This window comes from Canis lupus, chromosome 9, assembly GCF_011100685.1.
Source record: "Canis lupus familiaris isolate Mischka breed German Shepherd chromosome 9, alternate assembly UU_Cfam_GSD_1.0, whole genome shotgun sequence".
In the NCBI taxonomy this organism is placed as follows: Eukaryota; Metazoa; Chordata; class Mammalia; order Carnivora; family Canidae; genus Canis; species Canis lupus.
The window spans coordinates 38,543,732-38,565,778 of record NC_049230.1 but is presented as its reverse complement, the minus strand read 5'-3'; the positions used below and the strand labels follow the sequence as shown (position 1 = coordinate 38,565,778).

At 46.5% G+C, this 22,047-nt stretch overlaps 1 long non-coding RNA gene and 1 pseudogene across 1 annotated transcript in view; one reads left to right on the top strand and one right to left on the bottom strand.

Annotated features, from left to right (window-relative positions):
- Positions 1 to 22,047, bottom strand: part of LOC111097425 — a 35,834-nt gene that overhangs the window by 8,891 nt on the left and 4,896 nt on the right. Inside the window, exons 3-4 of the long non-coding RNA XR_005364663.1 lie at positions 9,396 to 9,531; positions 8,805 to 8,912 (exon numbers count right to left, since the gene is read on the bottom strand). This is a non-coding gene — a long non-coding RNA (uncharacterized LOC111097425). The remainder of the gene's footprint in view (positions 1 to 8,804; positions 8,913 to 9,395; positions 9,532 to 22,047) is intronic.
- LOC100687175 lies at positions 20,167 to 21,806 on the top strand (annotated as a pseudogene).

Genomic DNA, 22,047 nt, shown 5'->3' with positions numbered 1-22,047 from the left:
ATCAATTGCCTGTATTAGGAATGAGAAGACCACTGTAAGGATGACTTTAGAGGCAGGAGGAGATGGGGACACTGATGAAATCGTGGGGAAGCAGAAAGCTGCCCTAGAAGCCCTGGCAGGAACGCAGGCTCCCTTCCCTTGCTTCTTAGAAGGATAAGCTTGGTGAGCCCAATCCTGAAACCTCCCACCGTTTCTCCCAATCTCGTGCTATCAAAAACGGTGTTCTGAAGGCTTTCCTGTGCTACGTCCCACACGGGCATTGGCAGGCTGCGCAAATGAAGGAGGGCCTCCAGGCGTCAGGGTGCTTGGGAGCTGGGTCTCTAAAGACTAATAAGACACTGGAGGTATGCAAGTCTATTTACTCCTTGGCAGAAACACAAGTCTCCTTGGCTTCAAAGAAAAGAGGCTTAAAAAGTCTTGGGCGCCGAGATGCAGACATCAAAAGCCGCCTGCCCACTGACAACCAGATGCATTAAGTGCAAATGAGGCTGAATGTGCAGGTTCTATTTCCCTTGAAATATACTTGTCAGCCCGGAAGGCAACGATCAGAGAGCCGAGGGCTCCTCCTGGCCTGCATCTACCCTCCTCCTGGCACCCGGTGCCCCAGCTCCCATCCTTCCACGGGGCCACCGAAATCTCTTCTTCCTTGGGTTGACTGCTTGTTCTCTCAGTGTTTCTAGAAGGGAGGAGAAAGCTCATCTGGAGACACACTGGGTTTGCAGGCAAAGCAATGGATGGGTTGATGGAGCAGAGCCTTAGGAGGATCTCAGCTGTAGGAAGTGAATTGAGAGTTCTTTGCCTCCTCCTCTGGGCAGAGGACTAAAAAGGACACAGCCTCTCCCCATCCCAAAGGATGCCCAAGTCTGGTGGGGGGAACCCAGTCTCTGAATCAGGAGCCCTAAGTGTGATGGGAAAGACACAGCCCAACTGGAGAGGAAGGGTTCTCCTTGTCCAATGGGGCAGAGAAAACTCATACTGCCCTGGAGCCACCAACCTGATGGAAGAGACATAGTCCTGCCTCAGATGAGCTCCTAGTCTGATGGAAGTGGTAGCCAAGATCCCCCAGTCTGAAGGCTGGTCAGCTGTTCCAATGTCTGATAAGCAATCAGAGCTTTTCCAGCCCTGCACTCCCCGGGTGAGCCTTTACCAGATTTGCCATAAGCGAGGACAGCTCACTGGGCATCTGAGCACCAGATGCTCTCCTCATCTGCTTCCTGCCCATACCCAGGGATCCGAGACCTTACCACGACCCACACTCGCAGCTTGAGTGGATCCCGGACTGGGCTGTCCTTACCATCCTTGCCCATGATCCCTTCTCTATCAATACCTGCCCCCTAATGTTCTGGGAAGTCTGGGCTCCTGAGGCAGCCCAGTAAGAGAACCTGAAAATTAGCCACAGAATCGCTGAACAGTAATTGGGTGCTTACTATGTACTTGACATATGTAGTGTGCTGGGGATGAAATAGCCAATGAAGATGGAGTCCTGACCCTGGAGGATGCCCTATCCCAAACACAAAGTTGCCATATATTCTGAGGTCCACTATATGGAGTATATCTCCATGAGTCCTGTGGCAGCGCAGAGGAAGGAATGATTAATTCTGCCTGGGGTAGGGGTGGAGGAGAGGCTTCCCAGAGGAGGAGACATTTGGCTCAGGCCTTAAAACATGAGCAGAAAAAAAAATGAGCAGGAATTTGCCAGATGGAGGAGGAATGAGCATTTCAGCAGAGAGAGGAGGTAAAGGCTCCAGGGAGGGACATAGCTTATGGGACTCAAGGATTAAAAAAAATGGGAGGGCTGGGATCCCTGGGTAGCGCAGCGGTTTGGCGCCTGCCTTTGGCCCAGGGCGCGATCCTGGAGACCCGGGATCGAGTCCCACGTCGGGCTCCCGGTGCATGGAGCCTGCTTCTCCCTCTGCCTGTGTCTCTGCCTCTCTCTCTCTCTCTGTGACTATCATGAATAAATAAATAAAATCTTTAAAAAAAAAAATGGGAGGGGGTGGGCAGCCTGGTTGTCCAGCAATTGTTCTCAAACTATGGTCTGCATCACTTGGGGGTTTACCAAAACTCAAATTACCAGGCCCCATTACCATATTTCTGACTCAGTGGGTCTGGGGTGGGGTCAAGGTGACACTGGTAACTGTGCGAGGACAATGCCTTTGAGAACCACAGTTGTGAAGGACTATAACAAATTGGATCATTACTCCCAATTCTTCTACTAGAGGAAGTAGAGTATATTCCCTGCCCCATTGGGCTTGGCCACAACTCGTGTGGACTTGACCAATAAAGTGTTATTGGGGCAGCCCTGGTGGCTCAGCGGTTTAGCACTGCCTTCAGCCCAGGGCCTGATCCTGGAGACCCGGGATCGAGTCCCATGCCAGGCTCTGTGCGTGGAGCCTGCTTCTCCCTCTACCTGTGTCTCTGCCTCTCTCTCTCTCTCTCTCTCTCTCTGTCTCTCATGAATAAATAAATAAAATCTTTAAGAAATAAAAAAATTAAGTATTAGTGGACTTGATGTGAGCAGAATCTTTAAATTTGCTTATGGGGTTCAGCATGGCGTCTTGTGCTTCTGTTACCCACCATGGAAGAGTGTGCTTTGAGGAGCTGCTGATCCCAGGATGGGAGTTATGTGTCACAGACCTGAACCCAGCTTACAGCTTGACACAGAGTTTCCCAAACCACCTGAAGACCCATGAGTGAGATAAACAAGTTAGTGATTGTAAGCTATTGGGATTTGGGGGTTGTTTGTTATATAGCATTATCATAGCCAAAACCTGACTAATACAAAGGCTTTCAGTGACATGCTAACAAATTCAGGATCCATGCAGGTAGGAGAATAAAAGCTGAGTGTAGGGTAGATCTAAGCAGGCAAAACTGGAGGCAGGAAGGCCAGGTAGGAGGCTGTTGCCATAGTTCAGATGAGACACGGGATGAGCATCCCAATAAGGAGAAGAGAGAGAGTAAGGAATGGACTGGAGAGATACAAAGGTGCTAGAACCCCCAGAGGACTTACTGGGTGAAGAAAGGAGGGAGGCAGCTGCCTGGGTGGCTCAGTCAGTAAGTGTCTGCCTTCGGCTCAGGTTTTGATCCCAGGGTCCTGGGATGGAGCCACATATCGGGCTCCCTGCCGAGCAGGGATCCTGCTTCTACTTCCTGGGCAAGCCCCTGTCCCTGCTTGTGCATTCTCTCTTTCTCACTCTCTCTCTCTCTCTCTAAAGTAAATAGATAAAATCTTAAAAAAGAAAAAGAAGAGGGAGGCAGAAGTTCACTAGAATGGCTACACTTTTGTACGGAGAAGATGGAGCAGTCCATAGAGAACATGAAGGCCTTTTGTTCTCTGATGCCTCAGGAAGTCCCATTGCATCCTGAAGGCCAATAAACACATAGACGTGCCCCCCAGACTTCCACCTCCCACAACAGGGTCCTGGTCAGGGCGCATGCCTGGGCAAGCTGGGGCCCATCCAGAGCAGCAACTAAGAATTGCAAGGGGACTTGCTCGTTGAGAGACTGAAGCCACAGCCATTTCTGTTGTTTTTCTCCAGTCTGCTTGGTTCTAAGTCAGCTGTAGACGAGCTTCGCCCACAACCGCCAGTCTTTTAATTTAATTGTGTGGTGCTGGGGTGTTTTTCCCCCTAGCAAATACATCAAAATTGTCACATCGTAAATAAACAGCCTTCTTTCCCCACTCAACACCCACCACCCACCACCACTCCACCCTACACATGCACAGCTGGAACAGCTGGAAGGGAGGGAGGGCTGCCAGGGGCGGGGGGCCTAGGAGTGCCGGGGAAGCTCCCCTGGAGGGAAGAGAGGCAGGCAAGCCAGACAGCTGCCTTCAGAGCCAAAAGGACTTGAGGACTAGATTCTTCTGCAAGCCTCCACCAACTAGAGACCACATAGAGCTGTGGAGAAGCCCGGCGGCAAGCTGGCCCCCCTAGGAGCATCACTAGCCCCTCTGAGCCTCAGCCTCCTTATCCGCCAAATGAGTTTCAATGTGAATGACAACACAGCTACAGCTACAACAGACCTTTGTCAGCTGTGAAGTGTCTGACTGTCTAATAGTGCATTGTTACACAGTGACAGTGTAGAGTTGCAGAGGCAGGGCCGGGCCTTAGTCACTTACTGTGTGACCTTGAGCAAGTTGTTTCACCTCTCTGTGCCTTGGGTTCCTTCCTATAAAACAGGGCTACCAAGAGCACTCGACTCAGAGCACCTAAGAAGTAAATGCAGCACGTGTAAGCACCTGCAACAGAGCCCGCATGTGGTGAGGGACTGACGAATATTAGCTCTCACTATTGTATCGGGGAGTAACAGCCCCCTTCAGGCTACTCAGCCTCTCATTCCCAGGCAGTACTCTATGAAGAGGGAAGCGCCGAGACAATTCGAGGTCCAGGAGACCATGGCAAGAGTTCTTTCTAGCTGAGTTCTCACTCTCGAAAACCAGACTTCACAGAGGAACGTGTCCCCCCACCACACACATGCATGCACACACACATGCAGGCACACACGCAGCAAGGAGAGTGGAGACACAGTGCGGGTGCCCCCGTGCCCCCATTGGGAGGGATAAGTAAGGGACTGGAAACCCGTCAGGCACATTCCCACAGGAATGGGAAGTCCTTCCTACAGGAAAGGTGAGGCACCTCTCCCCATTGAGGCACCAACAGAGAGAAAGAAGCAGATCCAATCAGTCCCTAAATGTTCATGAGCCACCCCTACTGTTTGAAGTACTGGGAATGGGGCTGTGGAGCAAACCAGCAATGTCCCTCCTTCCTAGGAATTTCTCTCCTTTATGGTGTGATGGATAAATCCTGGGCTCCGCGGCATCAGATGCCATCACTTTGGACTTCATCTTGTCACTTTCAGGTTTGCCATCCTTAAGGAGTCACTTAATGCCCCCTCTTCACCGTGTTCCCCTCTGTAAAAGGGAGATGACGCTCGCCCCTGAAATGTGGTCGTGAAGATCAAATGAAAGTGTATGTCTTCTGGGAACTCAGTAAATGCTTGCTTTTCATGTCTGTGCTATGTAGCGTTTAAACCAGTGCTGCAGACACTGCTTGTGCTTCTCCTTTCCCTTAGTGGTGGAAGCTCTGGATTTTAGCTGGGCACATAGCCCTCCAGAAACAAGCACATTTCCCAGCCTGCCTTGCAGCCAGATTTGGCCAGCAGCGGGTAGAAAGTGGTGTGTGCACTGTTGGGTATGCTCTTGAGGAAGGCAGCTGGCTGGCCCTCCTTCTCCATGGCCCTCTCTCCTCCCTCCTAACTGGCAGGAAAGCAAACCCAGTGGACATGCTGGGGAGTCATCTCGCCCATGCTAAGGAGAGTAGTACCCTGAGGAGTGTTGGGGGACAGTTGGATAGAAGGGATCCCCAACTCCAAGGGGCCACCATGTTAAATTGGAATGCTTGTGACCAGCCTCATGTTTACATGAGAAGGAAATCAGCTCTGATCCTCTTTAAGCTACTGCTACCCTACGCCTTTGTATTGCAATTGAAAATGTCTCCCCATTGAAATAACACTTTTTCCTTAATTAGCAGCACAAGGAGTGGAGAAGAACGTGGGGAGGGGTCAGCCTGAGGGCAGGCAGGTGAAGAATAGACTGATGGGTCATAAAGATTGTACAGACCAAGCTGGTGATGGGTGATGGATGGAGACAGTCCAAGATGTCTTTTGGAGGATGGAAGGATGATGACAGAGCTGGTTACACGCCATGACTGTGAGGTGAGCCCCCCTTGAGGGATGACAAGCCCAGTTTGGGACACGTGGAACTAAGGTGTGTGCATAACCTCCAGGTGGCACTGTCCAGGATGCGGGGCTGCCTTGGGGGCTGGAGGTGGAGACTTAGGGACCATTTCTCTATGGAGTGGAAGCCCAGGCACAGGGGTAAAGAAAGCAGTTGGAGAGGAGATGGACAAACGCTCAAATCAATATGTATGTACACAGTGTGATAAGTACAAGGAAGGAAAAGAAGATGCTGTCTCTGAGCGGACAGTTTGCATGAGAAGGGTCAGGGCAAGTTCCACGAGTTCATGATATTTAAATTGAGACCTAGGTACATGGAGGATTTATAGGTACCTGGTAGGAAGGCAATGGGGCAGAGGAGTGACAGAAAACAGCTCAAGCAAAGGCCTTGCGGCTGGAAAGACTTGACCCATGGAAGCCAGAGGCAGTGGAAATCTGCCATTCTTTTTGGCTGGTCTACATTAGAACCCCCTCACTATGTTAAGGAAGCCCCTACTTTTTCTGGCAAGACCAGCTTCCCACAACAGTCACTACAAATGTTAAATAATCACATTCCCAGGCTCTCATGCAGCCAGGATGCAGGGACCGGGCCTGGGCCAGACCATCCGAGGCATGCTGTGCCCTGTCTGCCACCTAGGACTGTGCCCATTGCACAGAGCACACATGCAAGGCTCTTGGTCACTTAAAATGATGATCTGTCTGAGACCTTAGAGAACTTTGCTTTGTTGTGTAGAGCCCTGCTTTATCTGGATCTCAGTCTTTGTTCATGATAGAAATCTGCTTTCTGACCCCCGAATACATAACTGCACTGTTGTTATCAGAAATCCTGCACTTGCCACAGAGCCCTCTTCATGCACCCTGATGTCTGCTCTCTTATGCAGAATTCCACTTGTTTCTACAGAACTCCACCCAGCTTCCCAGAACTCTGCTCTTGGCTTTTTTTTTTTTTTTTTTTTTTGAAACAGATTCCAATATTGATATACAGAGACTGTCTTTATTCTACAGAAACCCTGATTGGTTATACAGAAATTCACCAAGTTACACGGAATCCTGCCTTTTTCTTCAGAAGCATGCTTGGTCGTGCCGAACCCTTGGTGATTTTATAGAAATCTGAATTCACAGAATCTTGCTTTGTTACAGAGAAACCTGCTGTGTTCCAACAGCCCTTCCCCATTAGAGAGAACTCAGTAGAGCTGCACCAGCATCATTGACTTGGACACCTGCTCTGGGGTGCAGGACCCTGCCGCCCACTTGACCACTGCTTGCCAATCTCATTGTTCTTTAGAACGCTTTTTGGGTGCACAGAGTTCTCCCAGGAGGTTCAGAACCCCAATTTTTACACAACACCCCAAAATTGGTACAGAGAAATCTAGGAGGTTACACTGAACTCAGCTTTGGTTGGTAGGACCGCATCCTGGTTCACAGATTCCCACATCCTGCGATGAAGCCCAGCATCACAGTAGTGGCTTCTGTAAGGACATGGCACCCATATAAGCCTTTGTGAGGCAAGTGGTCAAAAGAATGGCTAATGGATCCTCACCTTAGACGAGGCTGGGAGGGCCTGTGCCCCCCGAATCAGGATCCAGGCCCCCTTCACTCTTTTCTTCCCCGGCCAGGGAGGACTCAAGCCTGAGATATGGACAGCAAGGGCCAAGCAGAGACCCGGAGCAAGGCCTCGGAGAAAGAGACAAGCACCCAACTTGCTTCTCCTCAGGCCTGGCCCCAGCTGCCTGGGCACAAATCTACTTGGACAGAAATAATCAGCCAAATTAATTTAGCTTTAAATAGCAGCACTGAGAATGTTTCCACAAAATTTTCTCCGAGGAGAGCTAAGCAGAATTAATGATGGCACAATATCGGAGAGAAATGTTATTTATTAAGGCCTAATCATTCCGGGGAGGGGGAAGTCATCATAACATAATAAAGTGGGAATCAGTTGGCCCAGCCCAACCCCGCCCAGCCCCACTCAGCCCGGGAGCCAAGGAGGGGCCCTGGGAGTCCAGGATCTGGGGAGCCTTGTAGAGAAGCTGCCTGCAAAGTGAACAGCTTCTCCTGGGGCTCCCTGGCATGGGAGAGCTGGGCTAGGCTCCCCACGTCCTGCCACGTTCCTCGTAGGCTGTGTCCACACCAGCCCACTTGTTCCTTTGCTGAGCACCTTCCAAGGGGGGCAGACTCCACTACTGCCAGGGCACCATCAAAACATGGAGCTCACCCCAAGCGGAATCTGTGGAGCCCCACCCCACTTCCCGCTGCTGCCACTTTATTTTTTATTTTTTTTTAAGATTTTATTTATTTATTCATGAGAGACACACAGAGAGAGGCAGAGACACAGGCAGAGGGAGAAGCAGGCCCCACTCAGGAAGCCCGATGCGAGACTCGATCCCGGGTCTCCAGGATCACACCCTGGGCCAAAGTTAGGCACTAACCCACTGAGCCACCCAGGGATCCCCTCGCTGCTGCCACTTTAAGGGGGCCTCCATTCATTTGTGCTTTCAACTATTATTTATTGAGCACTGAGATGTCGAGCTGCTCTGGATGCTGGGAGAGACAGCGGGAAGAGCAGCAAACAAGTAAATGAACAAGATGATGTCTGGTGGTGAGAGTGTTCTGGAAACAATAAAGTGATAGAGATGGAAGCAGGTGGCAGATTTAGGGGATGTGGTCAGGAAGGGACCCCGAGAGAAGATGAGCTACGACCTGACACCTCAATCGTTGGGGTTGGTTGGTTCTGTGAAGAGCTGGAGTCAGGGGAAAATATTCTGGCAGAGGACACAGCATGGGCAGAGGTCCCGGAAGAGGGGAAGAAGCTTGGTTTTCTGAAGACCAGAGTGACTGGGGCGTGGTGGACGATGGGGAGAGAAACAGGGACTGTGAGCGGCAGTTCTGCTACCAAGAGTGTGAGGATGGGTCAGAGTCAAAGACTTCCCAAGAGGAAGATGAGATCTAGGAAAGAAAGGATGAGGGGCCACTTTCTCTGACCCCTGTGCACCCCAAGATCTTCCCCCCATCACACCATGGCTTCTGATCGGCCTGGTACCACATACGTCACTGTGCCGGCTGCCATTTACCTTAAGGGACATTGATAGAGCAGCATAAGTCTGGAGGAGGCTGCTTCCCATCTTTTGGGGGCATGCTCCACATGGGGTCTTTTGGGTCTGTGGTCCAAAATGCAGCATCTGTCATCAGAGAGGCCTGGGTTCAAATTCTGACTCATCACAGAACCATGGGCAAGACATTTAACTCCTCCAAATTTCAGTTTCCTCAACTATAAAATGGGACAATAGCATTTACCTTGTGCAATTCTTAAGAGGATTAAATGGGTGAAGGAGGTCCTGAGGCATCTCTGGGATACCACCAAGGTCCCCAGGGTCCTCCTTGGTCTGAACCATAGGCTGCCAGTCATTGGGGTCTGGAGTGTGCTGATGTAGAAAGAGTCAGACACACCTGGCCACCAGGACTCACCTTTCCTCACTTGGAAGGTGAGAGTGATAACCCCTCCCCCAGGAGCTCATTTGAGGGTCACATGGAATGATACTTGGTAAACACCTGGCCCAGGTAGCTCCATTACTGCCACTCTCTCCCCCAGACTCCTCTGTTGGGCTATCATAACAAAATGCCACAGACTAGATAGCTCAAACAATAGAAATTTATTTTCTCACAGTTCTGGAGGCTGGAAGTCCAAGATCAAGGTAGCAGCAGGGTTTGGTTTCTGAGAGTTCTCCTCTTGGCTTGCAGATAGCCATCTTCTCACTGTGGGATCTCCTGGGAGATTCCAGAAGAGCAAATCCGTTCCATCTGCATTTGAAAAACAACATGGTAGACATGTTTACCACTCACATTTCAGAGACAGCAAGTCAGCTTTGGAATCCAGCCTGAGCTTTGATGAGAGAAGGGAGTCAGCATCCAGACACCCCTCTCAGTGCTTGACCATTCTAACTGACCCCCAGGGCCATGGGAACTTTTCTGCAGGTGTCAGGACCGATCTTTGACACTCTGGCCTAGCCCCAAAGACTCTGATGCACAGGAAGGAACCTATCTACCCCTTCTCAAGGTGCGGATTCCTCCATCCAAGTGTGCCCTACTCCATCCCACCTGCTGGGGATAGGCCTTCTGGAATGACCTTCATTAGTCCTAAAAACACATAGTCAGGGAGGCCTGTTGAATGTGAAATGCCCCATTTCTCTTGGGACTTTTCTGGAATCTAAAATTAAACACAACTAAAGAACTCCTCCAATCTAGCCAGACTGGTTTACTGTTTTCCCCTCCAAATAAGCCATGAGGGTTCTATATCCTGAAGTCTTCCCTCTCCTCTATTCACAGCTAGGTCTCTTCTTGCAGATGACCCCACCAGTTCTCCACCAGTTAGAAACATTGGGGTCACATTCCACTTATTCCATCAGCCATCAATACCCATAAATCCTCCTTCCTGAGTATGTAATTGTGTACTCCCTGCCTTCCCATAGGGAACATCTGTTGCTCTTGCCTGCCTAGCATCCATTCCCCTCTGTTCTGATAAGGCTACCCTGATTTCCTTTGGGGAATGACCTCTCCCACCTCTTGGGCTATGTGGATGGGTGGAGTGCCCTAGGTTGACCCCAGGCCCCAGCTGCATGGGTGAGTACATGACCTAGGCCCGCCAAAGAATCCCACAGCCCTGGTCACAATGATTCTCTGAGGATAGACATTTGACCTAATCTACGTCAATTAGAGTCAGGTCCTGGACTTTTATAGGACCTACTGGGGATTGTTCTGGGGCATCTCAGCTGTTGAAGGTAAGTTGGATATGTTGATGATCAACTTGCCACAGTAGGGGCAGCGCCTCCTTGAGAAAGAAGGCTGAGTGAGAGGTGGAGAGGGAGTGCCCCTAGTGTACCAGTTTGCTTTTATGTGTGATAACCAACCACAACACCTCAGCAGCATAGCCCAATAAACTTCTATGCGTGGGGATGTGCAAATTGGCTGCAGTTTGGCTGATCCAGGGCAGGCTCAGCTGGGCCACTCTGTTGTAGGAACAGTAGCGGCTAGGGTGGCTTGACAACATGTGGCTCTCATCCTCCTTGGGCCAGCATGCTAAAGAGTCCTTCTCATAGAATGGCAAAGGGACGAGAAAGCAAGCAGAAACGTGCAAAGTCTTGTAAGGACTGGACTCAGAACTGTCATACTGTCACTCTGCCCCTTCCATGGGCCAAAATAAATCACACAGCCCAGAGTCAAGGAGAACTGAAATCCCCTTTGCCCTTTAAGTGAAAAGAATGGCAAAGTCTTGTTATCAAGGGCATGAGCAGGGACAGAAGATGCGAGTGGAAGGCAATCTACTATAAGTGGTATTATTTGAACCTCTGGAGCCAGCTGAGCCTGAGCCAGATTCACCACTTGAGCCTGACTGATCTGCCTTCCCCAACCCTGCCCTCTTCACACCTTGACAGATACTATGTTTTGTTTAACAAATGGAGGCAATTCTCTTCTAAGAGAGAAAGAAGGAGCCTTAACACATATTGAGTCCCACGGTGTGACAAGCTCTGAGCTGGGAGCTATACATTCACTTATACTGGAACCTTAAAACAGCTCTGTGAGGAGGCTGTGAACATCGTCATTGTGCAAATAGGAAATAGGCTCAGAGGGGCTCTGTAACCTGTCCACAGTCTCACGGTGAGGAAGCCGCTGAATGGTCAGTGTTGAAAACACGTGCTTTCCCCAATCCATAATGGTGAACTTTCACCCCAGAAGTGGGCAGCACCCATCCTATGCTCCATGCTTCCCTCAGCCTGCTAAACTAACAGCTAATGTTTCCTGAGCCCTTCCTGTGTGCTAGGTAACTGCTAAGCACTTCCAATGTATTAGCTCACATAATCTCTCCAAAAGCTCTGGATGTATTAGTACCATCTATGTATTAGTACCATCTCCATTTTACAGAGGAGAAAACTGAGCCTCGGGAAAGTTAGACAACTTGTCCAGGTGGTAAGTAGTGGGGTCAGGATTCCAACCTCTCCTATCTGACCGCAGAGCTGGCCCCCTGGTCTCTGTTTGTCTTAAAAAACCTCTAAAAACCCTGGGGTTGGGTGGGAGGGTCAGAAGTGTCAAACCTAGACCCTGCCTCTTCCCAGTGCCCCCCTCCCATACACACACACACACAAGTCCCCAGCCCTCAGGTGCTCAGCTAGCCCTTCAGTGCCTGGTCACTAGCCTCTGGGCCGGTGAGCCAGCCTACTCCATGGCTGCAGACGTGATAAATGGCTCCAATTATCCCCTCTGAGTTCCGGTTTAATGTCATGTTTTATTAATGGCAACTGTCAGAGGAAAGCAAAGCACCCACTGCGTGCCTGCTGCCTGCCTCCATTTGGAAGCATGCTCTCCAGGTGAAGAAATGAAAAGGTGTGAGGGGAAAGGCACCACCCCCAATCCAGCTCCACAGGCAGGAAAATAACTCAGTGCGCCTCCCCACTCAGGCCCCAGGCTGAATGAATGCCACATTTTTGCCTGGCACGTTCCACCCATTGCTAATGCTCTGTTGCTTCCTTGACTGACAAATTAGGGGTTTGAACAAAATGCGAGGGGGGGGGAGATGGCAGCTGCCCACCCTGTAATTAAGAGAGGGTGAGAGAGAAGGGGGGCAGGGGGTATCCAGCCGTCCCACAAACATGCCTTCGTCTTGCGCGGCTTTGGCTGAGCATTTTCAGAGTGGGCCTGTGCAGCCCCTGGTGGCCTGTCCTCCGGGCCATCCCACTGATCCAAGGCTGCAGCTTCTCACCCAGCTTTAGGACCTGTCAACCAGGTCCTCGGAGACACAGGCTGAGCAGGTTTCACTTGTCCCAGCTGAGGGGACAAAGGGGATCCAAACTCTCATCCAAAGGGGATGAGAGTTAATTCCTGGCACAGGAAACAGTGGGGAACAGATGGAAAACTGAGGTCTGGCAAAAGGCAGTGCTATCTCCCAGGTTATGGTGGGAGCTAGTGGGAAAGCCTGCACTGGTACCTCGGGCTTCTGCCTCCATCTAGAATTCTCCTGCTGCATAAAGCTATATAAATGGCCACGGACAGCTTGCAGTGAGGGACATGGGTATCTCCCCCCACACATACCACTGCCTGGATGGGCTCCGAGCCATCAGTCACAGGGCTGAGCCTGGCCAACTCTGGAAAGGGTATGTATGTGTGCATGCAAGCAATGGATGCTCCCTGACACAGTGAAGTCACCCCTTAACAATATATAGGTGTAGAAAGAGGTGTAGTGCCCCTCATATGGTCAACAAACAGACAATGCCTACAGTAGGCGTGTGTCAGGGGGTATGATGGGAGAGGACCGTTTCTGTTTCAAGAGTTAACAGACCATCTCCATACCCTCTAAAAATGAGGTACAGGAGCCAGATTAAGAGGACTGTTTTGTCAGTCCCAGCCCTCTGATGGTGCCAGTCTCACCAGGGAATGCCCGAGGCACTTACTAGGCTGTGTGACTCCTAGCCAGCCCCACAGGCATTTCTCCCCAGGGGCCAGTATTGTGGCTGAACCAGCCTTGTGGTTCTTGTTACCACCACAGGATGTGCACTCCGTGGAAGCCATCAGGGAACTTGGAGGAATAACATTTCTTGCTCACAAGTCCTGGAGGGTACACAGCACATCGGATGGCCACACAGAGCAGCTATGGGTAAGGAGAAGGCATATCCAGGGCTCTGCCTTTATTAGAGACCGAGTGTGGGGTGTCTAGGGTTTTCTGGGCTCACTCTTTATGGGTTACTATAAAGCATATGAGTGGGAATTAGGGTGTGGGAAGGGAGACATGGGGTCACTCAAGCCATCGGTCAGCCAGGGCTTTCTCAAAGAAGGACCTTCATGAGTGAAGGGCAGCCTTGTTCCTCATCAGATAGTTTGCTAGTAGCTGGCTTATACAGCTGGCACTATGTTTGTTCTAGATGGATGTCTTTTGAAATGGATGCCTTGACAATGAAAAGCTTAAAACTCACACTACTGGTACATGAGCTACCCCTGGTAGGATGAGATCAAGGTAAACTCCTGGGAGGAAGAGATGTCCAAGTAGGGACTGAAAGAAAAGTAAGAATTAGCCAACCAAAGGGGATGAGAGTTAATTCCTGGCACAGGAAACAGTGGGGAACAGAATTCTAGAGGGGAGGAATGGATGGGGCTCTGATGTTCAGAGAGAGAGAGGCATTGGCTACAGAGTCTGCAAGGAAACTGAGGTTGGAAGGAGTCACACCCCCACACGGTCAGGCTAAGGAAGAAGTTGTACCCCCCACCCCCCTCCCACCAAGAGTCACTGTGTCTTTAAGCAGGGAAGGGAGGTGTGTAAATGCCTCCCGGAAAGAGCATCGGGCTAGGATGTGGAAGGATGGAGCAGAGGGAAGAGCAGTGAGAGGCTGTTCCCATAGCCCAGAATGGGGAAGGTAGGGATTGCAGCCTGGTTTTGGCAAGATAGCAGTAGAGATTCAAAATATATTAAGGAACTTCTAATTGACTTACAGAGGTCGGGTGAGAATGGAAGCACCAAAATGCCACCTGGATACTAACGCAGGCAACTGTGGCTGGAGCAGCAGGAGAACTTTCCTTGAGAGGGGGGAGATATATGTCCCTCTGGGGTTGAAGGATATTTTCAATGTGTAAAGTCAGATAAACATGGGTTTCCCAGTGCTCCTGAGCTAGACCTGATGGGACAGTGACAATGGGAAGTGATGATCAATAAAGAAACTGTATTCTTATGACAGTAAAGCCCAGTGCCTCCCAGGCTTGGCTCTGGAATGAGACTTCTTGCCGGGGAGGGATGGATAGACTCCTGCTTTCACGGTCCTCTGCAGCTAGATTACTTCCATCCCTGGGGCCTCCCAACTACCCTTTTAACTCTTTCCCCAACCCATCTCTTTAAAAAAAAAAAAAAAAGTATTTGTTAACATAGAATAAAATTGGCTTCTGTTTGATTACAGTTCCATGAATTTTAACACCTGCCTAGATTCATATGCCACCACAACAGAGCAGTTATGTCACCGGGGAAGAGCCCCTCGCTTGGCCTTTCTATACGTCAACATTTCCCCCACTTCCTTCCCCCGGCAACCACAAATCTGTTCTCTATCACTATAGTTTTGCCTTTTCCAGAATGTCATACAAATGGAACCATACAACATGTGTGACCTTGTGAGATTGTTTTTTTTCACTCAGCATATTGCCTTTGAGATGCATCTAGAGTGTTATGTGTATCCATAGTTCATTCCTTTTTTATTGCTGAGGAGTATCTCATTGTGTGGACTTACACATCCATTCACTTGCTGAAGGACAATTGGGTTGTTTCCAATTCAGGGTGATTATGAATACAGCTGCTGTAAATGCTCACCTACAGTCTTCCTTCCTCTCAGTAAAATACCTGGGAGCAGGACTGCTGGATTTTATGACATATACATTTAATAAGAAAGTGCCAAACTGTTTTCTGGATTGACTGTCCGTTTGCATTCCCACCAGCAATGCATGAGAGTTTCACTTTCTCCGCATCTTTGCCCCCATTGTTATTGTCAATATTTTTTATTTTAGCCAAATTAAAGGTGAGAAATGAGATCTTATTGTGGTTTTAATTTGCATTTTCCTAGTAGTTAATGATGCCAAACATCTTTTCATGTGCTTGCTTGCTATCTATATATTCTCTGTGATGAAATATCTCTTGCTTATTTCTTCTTGGGTTGTTTTCTTATTATTAAATTTTAAGAGTTCTTTATATATTCTGGATACAAGTCCTTTGTCAGATATGTGATTTGCAAATATTTGCTCCCAGTCTATGTTTTGTCTTAGCAGTGTCTCTCATTTAGTAAGAGCTTTTAATTCTGATGAAATCCAATTTGCCAAATTTTCATTTTATACATAATGTTTTTGATGTCATAGCTAAGAATTCTTTGCCTTGCCTAAAATCACTAAAGTTTTCTCCTATGCATTCTTCTAAAAAGGCTTCTTTGATTTCTATCATCTGCATTTTGTAGTTTTCAGCATACAGAACTCTTAATGGGTTTGTTAAATTTATTTATAAATATTTCATATTTTTGGAGCTATTGTAAATGATAGTTTTAAATTTGATGCCCAATTATTCATTGCTGGTATATAGAAAAATGATTGATTTTGTAACCTGTGACCTGATCAAACTGCAACTTAGTTGTAGGAGTTTTTATTTTTATATAATCCTTAGAATTTTCTACATAGATAAACAGTTGGTCTGTAAATAGAAAGAGTTCTATTTTATTATGTTTCAATCTGTATGCTTTTGTTTATTTTTCTTTCCTGATTGCATCAGATAGAACTTGCAATGGTAAATGGACATCCTTGACTTGTTGCTGATCTTAGGTAGAAACATTCTATTTTTTACTGTTAAGTATGATGTTGGTTGTAGGGTTTGTTTGGGTTTCTTTTTCTAGATATCTGTTATCAGGTTGAGGAAATGCCCTTATGTTTCTAGTTTCCTGAGAGTTTGTGTCATAAATCACTACTGAATTTTGTTAAATGTGTTTTCTGTGTTAGTTGATATGATTATCTGGTTTTTCTTTTTCAGGCTGTTAATATGGTAGCCGACACTGATTAATTTTCAAATGTTTAACCAGCTTGGCACTCCTGTGAGAAACTCTACTTAGTCATGGTGTATTATTCTTTTTATGTATTACTGGAATCAATTTGCTAATACTTTGTTAGGAAATTTTGTATCTATATTCATGAGAGAAATCAATCTATAGTTTTCTTTTTGCGTGCTTACTAGGTCTGGTTTTGTTATCAGGATAATGCTTGCCTCATAAAATGAATTGGGAAGTGTTCCCTCCTCCTCTCTTTTCTTAAAGAGATTGTGTAAAATTTGTGTTATTTATTTTTAAAATGTTTGGAAGAATTTGCCAGATAAATAATCTTGACTGGGAGATTTACCTTACTGAAGCTTTTTTTAAATCTACAAATTCAATTTCTTTAATAATGATAGGACTATTTAGGTTATCCATTTTATCTTGGGTGAGTTTTGGTAGTTTGTGGTCTTTGTACATTTCACTTAAGTTGTCAAATTTATGTGCCAGGAGTTGTTCATATTATTCCCTTAATATCCTTTTAATGTCTGTTGTGATATCTCTCCTTTCATTCCTGATACTCATAATTTTGTCTAATCTCTCCCTCTCTCTCTTTTTTCTTTCAGTCTTGCTAGAGATTTATCAATTTTATTTATATTTTCAAAGAACCAGTTTCTGGTTTCATTGATTTTTTTTAAATTGTTTTTCTGTTTTCAATACTGTTGATTTCTGTTCTCTATCTTCCTCCTGCTTGCTTGGGATTTATTTTGCTCTTCCCTTTCTAGTTTCTTAAGATGGAATCTAAGAGTAATGATTTGAAACCTTTCTTCTTTTCTAATATAAGTGTTTACTGCTATAAATTCTAATTACTGCCTTACTACATCCCACAAATTCTAACTACCTTCTTACAACATTCCACAAATTTTGATATGTTGTATTTTCATTTTCATTCAGTTCAAAATATTTTCTAATTCCCCTTGAGGCTTCTTATTTGACTCACGGATTATTTAGAAATATGTTTTCAACTCAAAGTGTCTGGAGATTTTCCTGTTATCTTTCCATTACTGATCTGGTTTAGCTCCATTATGCTCAGAGAACATACTTTGCATGATTTCAATTAAAATTTGTTAATATTTGTTTTATGAGTCAGAATATCCTCTAGCTTGCTGAATGTTCTATGTACACTTGAAAAGAATGTATATTCTACTTTTATTGGGTTGAGTGTTCTGCAAGTGCTTATTAGATCCAGTTGATTGAATGAGTTCTACTGATTTTGTCCACTAATTCTATCAATAACTGAGAAAGGAGTGTTGGCCTTTTCAGGATGCCTGGGTGGCTCAGTGGTTAAGCATCTGCCTTTAGCTCAGGGTGTGACCCTGGAGTCCTGGGATTGAGTCCCACATCTGGCTCCCCGCATGGAGCCTGCTTCTCTCTCTGCCTACGTCTCTGTGTCTCTCATGAATAAATAAATAAAATCTTTAAAAAAAAAAAAAAGGACTGTTGACGTTTCCAATTACAATTACAGATTTCTCTATTTCTCCTTTCAGTTCTGTTAGTTTTGCTTCGTGTATTTTGAAGCTGTTAAGTGAATCCACATTTAGACTTCAGTCTTCTCTATGAATTGATCCTTTTATCATTATTTAAAAACCCATTTTATCTCTGCTGATTTTCTTTATCTGAAGTCTACTTTGATATTAATTAAAGCCACCAAGCCTTCCTTTAGTATTTTCAAGATATGTATTTTTCCACCGTTTTGCTTGTATCCTAACTATATCCACATATAGATGATGTGTCTTGTAGACAGCATATATTTAGGTCAAAGCTCTGTTTTTTTTAATCCATTCTGATGATCTCTCCATATAAATGGGTTTGTTTAGACCATTTACATTTAATGTAACTACTGATTTGTTTGGATTTAGATCTGCCATTTTGTCAGTTTTCTGCATAATCTTTCTATTCCTTTTTTATTTGTTTCTCTGTTTCCTCCTTTTCTGACTTATTTTGGGTTAAGTAAACATAGTGTGTATTCTATTTTGATTTATAGTTCTTTTTCCATATCTCTTTGTATAACTTTTTAAAATGTTCTTTAGTTATTGCTCTAGGAATTAAATTATACATACCTAACTTTTCACAGTCTGCTTAGAATCATTGTTTCTCTCTTCAAGCAGAATGTGGAACCTTACCACTATCTATGTTCCTTTGTCTTCATCCATAGTCGTCTTGTATATTAAATACATATTGAATATATCTAACTTCCCCAAGTCACATAGTGAGTAGCAGTGCCAGAATCCACCAGGCAGGCTGATGCCAAAGCCAGGAACATAACTACCCTTCCCCAGTGATGCCCCTGATTCCAATCTGACCCAGCAGAGAATTCCCATGGACTGGACCTTCCAAAAAGCCCAGAGCTGGTTATAAAATGTCTTGACCTCCAAATTTAAGAATATCCCAGGTCATCCCATCAGACCAGGACCCTAAGGGAAAACACATTGGATTTCAACTCCCACATGTCCTTTTGGCTGGGAGTCTTTGCTGTGCAAAATTTGCCCAGATATTCATGGCAGCCTTGCCCTAGAGTTCACACCTCAGCCAGTAAATGGCTCTGCTTTTCTGAAACCTTCTGGACCTTTGGGCAGAACAGGAAGTGTCTCTGCAAACTGAACAGTGCTACTCCAGCCAGATGAAAGAAGCTCACACAGTATTCTACAGGAGCAGTTTGACATCTCTATCATCCTGACTGGCTAACCCCACCCCCCCACCCCCCCTTGCTTCTTTGGCTGAACTCTCTCCTTCTCTTCTTCTCCCTCATCCTCCAGGGCTGAGGAAGAGAGTGCATCTCTTGCCTGTCATCTTTCTGCACAATTGGAATCGACAGGTCCTTGGGCAAAGGGACTGGCCCCTCCTCTGACAGCAAACTAGTTCTAAATAAATGAGTATTGGTTTTGCTCTGTTTGTTTTTCATTTGTAGCTATCCTTTGATTTTTTTTTTCTCTGCAAAATTGGTTAAGCAATGATAGCATGGTCTGCTTCTGCAGTTGCATTGATTGGGCTGCTCCTGGAGTCTGGGTCTTTTGCTGGGTTTTCTGTTTTGTTTAGCTTTTCACCACCACCACCCCCAACTCAATTCCCTCTTCTATATTTGTGGAAGGGCAAGAACTAACATATACTTAGCATTTATTAGTGCCAGGCACTGTGCATGTGATTTATGCCTTTTGTCTCATTCTACCCTCAGAAATCAAAACAAAACAAGCCAATTGTGGCAGGTATTTTTCTTCCTCTTTTGCAGATGAAATTGGGGCTCAGAGCAGTTCCAAAACCTGTTCAAAATTGCATAGCCATAAGTCAGCAGATCCAGGTGGGGATCTTCCCCCTGCTTCCCCTGCCAAGTGTTTGCTTTATTGCTGGCCAGTCCAGCATGTGGCCCTCAACAAGTGGTCTTTCTAGACCTCACGCTGCCCCTCCATGAAACAGAGGGAGCCCAAAGGCACTCAGAGGTCAGCAATACAATGTGAGTTATTCCTCCAGGTGGGGAAACTCTGAGCTCATTAGAGAAAGGTCAAAAGCAAAAAGAAATGGTGGCAATGAGGGGGAAGGAAGTATGGCTTCATCATGAATGAAAAGTCAGGAGACCCAGTATGAGCATCTTCCATGCCAATACCTCTTAGCTGAGTGACCTTGGTTAAGTCACTTCACCTCTCAGTGCCTTAGAAATGACAAAAAGCTGATATTGGAGTGCTCACCATTTTCCAGTCACTGATTTAAACATTTTCCATTAAAAAAAATAAAAATAAAAATAAATAAACATTTTCCATATATCAACTCATTTCATCCTCAAGATAGCCTTAGGAAGAGCATTATCGGGAACTTTGCTGAATGCTCGGTGAGACGTGGAGGAGCTGCGGCTGCCCGAGCTGCGCCCAGCAACACGCCCCTTCCCGCTCCCCCACACCGGCTTCGGCCCTCTCACCGGCTGTAGAAAATGGTGAAAGAAACCACTTACTATGATGTTTTGGGGGTCAAACCCAATGCCACCCAGGAGGAATTGAAAAAGGCTTACAGAAAACTGGCCTTGAAGTACCACCCTGATAAGAATCCAAATGAAGGAGAGAAGTTTAAACAGATTTCTCAAGCTTATGAAGTGCTCTCTGATGCAAAGAAAGGGGAATTATATGACAAAGGAGGAGAACAGGCAATTAAAGAAGGTGGAGCTGGTGGTGGTTTTGGCTCCCCCATGAACATCTTTGATATGTTTTTTGGAGGAGGAGGCAGGATGCAGAGAGAACGGAGAGGTAAAAATGTTGTACATCAGCTCTCAGTAACCTTAGAAGATCTATATAATGGCGCAACAAGAAAACTAGCTCTGCAAAAGAATGTGATTTGCGATAAATGTGAAGGCCGAGGTGGTAAGAAAGGAGCAGTCGAATGTTGTCCCAATTGCCGAGGTCCTGGAATGCAAATAAGAATTCATCAGGGGATCCCTGGGTGGCGCAGTGGTTTGGCGCCTGCCTTTGGCCCGGGGCGCGATCCTGGAGACCCTGGATCGAATCCCACATCGGGCTCCCGGTGCATGGAGCCTGCTTCTCCCTCTGCCTGTGTCTCTGCCTCTCTCTCTCTCTCTCTGTGACTATCATAAATAAATAAAAATTAAAAAAAAAAAAAAAAAAAAGAATTCATCAGATAGGACCTGGAATGGTTCGGCAAATTCAATCTGTGTGCATGGAGTGCCAGGGCCATGGGGAACGGATCAGTCCTAAAGATAGATGTAAAAGCTGCAACGGAAGGAAGATAGTTCGAGAGAAGAAGAGAAGTGCATATTGACAAAGGCATGAAAGATGGCCAGAAGATAACATTCCATGGTGAGGGGGACCAAGAACCAGCACTGGAACCAGGAGATATTATCATTGTTTTAGATCAGAAGGACCGTGCTGTTTTTACTCAACGAGGAGAAGATCTTTTCATGTGTATGGATATACAGCTGGTTGAAGCCCTGTGTGGCTTTCAAAAGCCAATATCTACTCTTGACAACCGAACCATCGTTATCACCTCTCATCCAGGTCAGATTGTCAAGCATGGGGCTATCAAGTGTGTGCTAAATGAAGGCATGCCAATTTATCGTAGACCATATGAGAAGGGTCGCCTAATCATTGAATTGAAGGTAAACTTCCCCGAGAACGGCTTTCTCTCTCCTGATAAACTTTCTTTGCTGGAAAAACTCCTACCTGAGAGGAAGGAAGTAGAAGAGACTGATGAAATGGACCAGGTAGAACTTGTGGACTTTGATCCCAATCAGGAGAGACGGTGCCATTACAATGGGGAAGCATATGAGGATGATGAACATCATCCTAGGGGTGGTGTTCAGTGTCAGACTTCTTAATGGGGCCGGTGAATAACACTGCTGCTGGCATTTTATATGCAGTAGTGGATGAGTGAAGGACTATAATCATAGCTCACTACTTGCTATTGTTTTTGTTTTAATATTCAACTATAGTAGTGTTTTAAAAGTTAAATGAAGAATAAACTCAAATATAAAAGCTCAAAAAAAAAAAAGGAAGAGCATTATCCTCTCTTTGCATCTCCATCAAAATAGAGGGGAGTCATGAAGATCAAGCATAGTAAAGAAAATAAAATAGTTTTTATTGTGTGTATGCGTGCATGAGTGTTAATGTGTAAAGGGGAGGACTCTGTGTGTGTACAAGGAAGGAGTGTGTGTGTTTGTGTGTAAGGGGGAGGACTCTATGTGAAAGGGAGGACCCTGTGTGTGAAGCATATGTATGTGGAAGGAGGAGGG